This window comes from Apodemus sylvaticus, chromosome 12 (genome assembly GCF_947179515.1).
Source record: "Apodemus sylvaticus chromosome 12, mApoSyl1.1, whole genome shotgun sequence".
NCBI classification, from domain to species: domain Eukaryota; kingdom Metazoa; phylum Chordata; class Mammalia; order Rodentia; family Muridae; genus Apodemus; species Apodemus sylvaticus.
In genome coordinates, this window is record NC_067483.1 from 54,423,491 (window position 1) to 54,429,507 (window position 6,017).

The following is a 6,017-nucleotide window of genomic DNA, read 5'->3' on the forward strand; positions in this document are numbered from 1 at the left end:
AAGTAGAGGGTTACAGTGAAGGTTTGGAATCTGTTACAGGTTTGAGATGCTGTGTAATGACATTCTTACAGTTTGGGTTGGTGGAGGCAAATGGTCTGCTAAGATGATACATTTCAAATGCTCTGATTGCCAAAAGAATGTTAAGCCACATACAGAAACTAAAGAAGATGAGATATCCTTTAAATCTGTAAGTGTGAAATGATGTAAAGAACAGAAAATTCATTTTGTTTCCCCCCCCAGAGATCATGAAAGATATCTTTGATTACAAAAATACTCAAATTTGCTTTAAGAGGATTATGGACTATTGTATGTATATAGTTAAAATTTGTAAAATACCAATAGTAATTTAAAATAATTGCACATTTTTTCTGTGAAGGAATACTATATGAAAATGATAATGAAAATTATAAATTTGGACTGTCAAGGTAGATCACTAGGTAAAGTTTGTCCTGCCAAAGTGTAATAGACTTTTAAATAATAGTAAAAAAAGTGTAATAGACTTTTAAGGTTATCATAAACCATAAAAGAGGAACTAGAAAACTAAGTCCACAAAGTTATTCTTTGATGTGAAAGAACTGTATGTTATAAGTTACAAATCACTGAAAAACAAAATCAAGGAGATGCTAAAATTTCAAAAGACTTTCCAGGATCTGTGGCAATTTATAATGTCAAGATGTCCAAACTACACAAAATAACATGTAGATGTAATGTCAAAATACCATTCACATTCCTCTTAGAAAAAGAAAAATATTCAAAATTATTATAAAATCTGTGCAGCCCTCGTGACTCACTGGAGATATCTAAATGCTGTATTACAGTAGAAACCATCAACATAAGAAAAAAAGAGCACAGTATTCACATAAAAACAGATATGTGATACAATGGAACATAGGATGGCACCTGAAACTGCAACGAAGAAGCCACAGCTATTTGGTTCCAGCGTGAGGTGAAAGAATCATATGCTGAAGATAGAACATACTTTCAACAATCATTCTATAAGAGATGAATGGGGAGGCATCATTTACTTTGTAAAAATATTGAACACAAGAGGAATGAAAGGCTATTTTCTTGACCACTACAGCTTAGTCAGTCTACTAGAAGCAAATATAGGTGAAATATTTCAAGATAAAGACCCAGGTATTGATTTATTGAAAAGGATTTAAAATGCACAGGAACCAAATTCAAAGTATTCAGATGAGATTTCACTGTATTAAATGCTGAGGATATGACTATGAGGAAATATAGTTGACATGCAAATATGTGGACCTGTGTTTGGATTCCCAACAACCACATGAAAAATTCAAATCTGCAGCACATGACTATAATCCCAGGACTGGGCTGTAGGTGGTTGCAGAGATTGCTGGCCAGCTAGGATAGTCAAATTAATAATAATCCATCTTCAATGAGAGATACTGATCCGAAAACATGGTGAAGACCAGTTGAATGAGATGTCATGCACACAAAAAAGAATGCATACTTCTAAACAACACTATACAGCTTCATAAACATGTCCATAAACATAGACCATTCAAATGTACAAAAAAGGATGAAAAATAAATTTAAAAAGCTTTTTTCACCAAAGAAAGTAATCAAAAAAGTGAAGAAACCACTTAGGGAATTGGATAGAACATCCCCTAACTATTTATGTAACAAGACAAATGTACATAATATGTTCAAAACTCAATAAAAATACAAACAAACAGATAATCCCAATAAAAATAGAAAAAAATGATCTAAATAAATATGTCTCAAAACAGAAATAAAAGAGACAATAAATACACAAAAAACTTGACATTATCAATACAAAATTCCATTAGAATGGCTTTTGGTGAAAAATAAGTAATGATACTATGAATATAAGGTATTCTTAGTATGAGAGTATTCATTAGAATAATAAGTAGTCACTATAATCAGAGAATAGATATTACTTAGAAAAAATAAATTAAACAGGACCTAAACTAGAACATGCTACCACAGGATTTAGCTTTTCTACTCTTACGTTTTAAAGTAAAGAAAGTTATATTGCCAGTGTGACCTCCTCTACCTGATGCATTGTACCATTCTTAATTGTAGCATAGGACCAGAATCAATCTATGTATGTGTATTATATTCACTAGAGGAGCATAATGAATGGGATTATATATATATATATATATATATATATATATATATATATATATATCATCCTGTTATATTTAAATTGTAACAGTAGAACCACACCTGAGAACTGGAAATTGCTTTATCCTGGATGCAGTAAACACTCTCCCACAATAGCAGTCTTCCTTGGGGAGTGTGACAATCTGGTGGCTGCTCAGTCTACAAAGCTAGCTTCACCAACAATCCGAATTTGTCACGTAAACATGAAAGACTTCTAGAGAATGACTGGTAATTAGTTTATGATGGAAAGCTAGAATGGCTTTTCTCATGTCAGCAAGAAAATCAACAGTATCAGTAACAACAAAGTACATCAACCAAGCAGGAAGAAGAAAAGCAAAGAAGGCAATCGGCAACTGAATAATTCTCATTATGTCATACTTGTCATTGTGGTTTGAAAGAAGGAAGCTGTGCATGGTCTCTGGCATTTTAATAATTTGTACCTAGCCCTGGAACTGATTGAGAGACTTAGAGGGTTAGAGATTTGCTGGAGAAAGTATGTCACTGAAAATTTTAAATTTTAAAAAAATTTCCTTTTTAAAATTATTTTATTTATTTACATCCCAGCCCTTGTCCTTCCCTGGTTTGCCCTCCCACAGTTACTCATCCCATTCCTCCTTCCCCTGGCCTCCACAATGGTGCCTTCCCACTAGACCTCCCCTTTCTCTGGAGCCTCCTCTTCAGCTGCTTCTTTGATTCCTAATTCAACCATAGGAGTTCCTAACTTTATTCCAAAGGTTGGGTGTAAATATCTGTGCTGGTCTTAGTCAACTGCTATGTCCTCGCAGAGGATAGCCATGCTAGGTTCCTGTCTGTACGCACATCATAGCATCAGTAATAGTGTCAGGCTTTGGTGTCCCCTCCAGGAAATGGATCCCAATTTGGGCCAGTCACTGGACCACCCTGTCTCAGTCTCTTCTTCATTTTTATCCCTGCAGTTCTTTCAGACAGGAACAATTATGGCTCAGAAATTTTGGCTGTGACTTGGTAACACCTTCTCTCCACTCAAGGCCCTGTCTATCTACTGGAAGTAGAATCTTGAACTTTTCTCTCAACATTGTTGGGCATTTTGGCTAATAAAATAAAAAAAATTAAAGCAAACAAACAAGCAAAGAGAAGATAATCATCACAGTTCCTCAGGTGAGGCTCATACTAAAGTAATTGTAATTTTTCCAGTTGATATTTTAAAAATAATGATAAAAGTATATATCATCTTTTGAGTCTGGGTTACCTCACTTAGTATGATGTTCTCCAGCTCCATCCATTTGCCCAAGAATTTCATGAATTCATTGTTTCTAATGGATGAATAGTACTCCATTGTGTATATATACCACATTTTTTGTATCTACTCTTCTGTTGAGGGATACCTGGGTTCTTTCCAGCTTCTGGCAATTATAAATAGGGCTGCTATGAACATAGTGGAACATGTATCCTTATTGCATGCTGGGGAATCTTCTGGGTATATGCCCAGGAGTGGTATAGCAGGATCTTCAGGGAGTGAGATGCCCAGTTTTCGGAGGAACCGCCAGACTGATTTCCAGAGTGGTTGTACCAATTTGCAACCCCACCAGCAGTGGAGGAGTGTTCCTCTTTCTCCACATCCTCGCCAACATCTGCTCTCTCCTGAATTTTTAATCTTAGCCATTTTGACTGGTGTAAGGTGAAATCCCAGGGTTGTTTTGATTTGCATTTCCCTCATGACTAATGGAGTTGAGCATTTTTTAAGATGCTTCTCCGCCATCCGAAGTTCTTCAGGTGAAAATTCTTTGTTTCACTCTGTACTCCATTTTTTAATAGGGTTATTTGGTTTTCTGGAGTCTAACTTCTAACCTAGAAAACCGGAATACCAAAAACATAATCCACACATCAAATGAGGTACAAGAAGAATGGAGGAGTTCTTCTGGAACCCTTGTTCTGGAAAGACTCAGTGATGCAGTATAGGCAAAACCAGAACAGGGAAGTGGGAAGAGTTGGGTGGGAAAACAGGGGGAGGGAAGGGGGCTGATGGGACTTTCAGGGAGTGGGGGTCTAGTAAAGGGGAAATCATTTGAAATGTAAATAAAAAAATTATCAAATTAAAAAAAAAGGAAAAAAAAGTATATATCAACAAAACAAATGGATTTAAAAACACAGCATATAGGATAATAAAGTCTTATTGGGTATAATTACCAAATGGAGTACTATTCAGCCATTAGAAACAATGAATTCATGAAATTCTTAGACAAAAGTATGGATTTGAAGAACATCATCCTAAGTGAGATAACCCATTCTCAAAAGAACACTCATGGTATGCACTCACTGATAAATGGATATTAGCCTAGAAGCTTGGAATATCCAAGACACAATGCACATATCAAGTGATACCCAAGAAGAAGGAAGGAGTGGCCCACGGAACATCTCAGTGCAGCAGCATCAGGGAATACCAGGTCAGGGAAGTGGGAAGGGGCGGATTGAGGAACAGGGGGAGGGAAGAGGGCTTATTGGACTTTCAAGGAGGAGGGACCCAGGAAAGGGAAACTCCTTTGAAATGTAAATAAAGAATATATCGAATAAATAAAAAGATCATCTATCACAGAATGAACAATTTTATCTCCCATTTTATCTTCCTGTATAAGAGGACATAAGGTTCCTCAGTTACATGTTTTGTGGTTTCTTTTTTAAAAATGAGTGTGGTAAAGAATCATCAGGTATATGGACAATAGATTTTTTTGTAAATTTCATGCTTGTTTTCCAAAGACCAGAAAGTACTGGAGAAGTCAATGTTTCAAATTTGTGTATAAAAAACAAACAAAAAATCAAAACATAATATTTTCTTGTCCAAGTACAAAATTAAATATTTTTTATTGGAAATTCTTGACTGGCTTAATATAGAGCATGCAGTTGTCCCTAGGGAAGGCAAAATAGACATTTGGAGTAGATAATTATCATTTGAATGGCCTTGGTCTCATATTTATCTATGAGAGCAGAGAGGAATAATACCATTATCTGGAAAGATAAGAGGTATCAGTGCTAGTACACAGTGTAATGACATTCAGAAGGTCTGTAGTTCATTTTTTTTATCCATTTTGCAAATATTTACTGAATTGGTAAATGCTCTGCCATCTAATATACCCACGTGGCATCTGCTCTGTATATCAGTTTGATATGCATGTTCATTCTTTGCCAAGCAGCCCTATGAAAATCATTACCTTTAATTGTACAATGATTTTGGTCTTAAACGTATTTTTGTGTACTTACTGAATTAACTTTAACCAGATAAAGATAATATTGACTTTTAAGCTTCTGTCCATTCCAGATTCTATACTTGTCCAAATGCTGAGGGGGAAAAAGTCACTTGATTTTATTTTTTCCTGTGGATCTCCTTATTTGACTCTTCATTGTGTTTCTTACATTTGTTCTCTCTCTCTCTCTCTCTCTCTCTCTCTCTCTCTCTCTCTCTCTCTCTCTCTCTCTGTATCTCTCTCTCTCTGTATCTCTCTTTCTCTCTCTCTGTATCTCTCTCTCTCTGTATCTCTCTCTCTCTGTATCTCTCTCTCTCTCTCTCTCTCTCTCTCTCTCTCTCTCTCTCACACACACACACACACACACACACACACACACACATACACACACATATATACACAACCCAAGACTTTTTTTTTGCTGAAATTTGCAATGTAGGAAATAAATTTGGTATGCTTTATTACATTAAGGAAAAGGAAAAGGAAATCCTATTTGATTTTGTCTTATTAACATGTGGGAAATTTAAACTCAGATGATGTGATGAACTTTCCAGAGAAAACTAGTCAAGATATAAGTATTATCCTCTTTTTTCACAGACATTGTTTGTATAAAAATGTCTGTTAATGTACATGGATATTTCC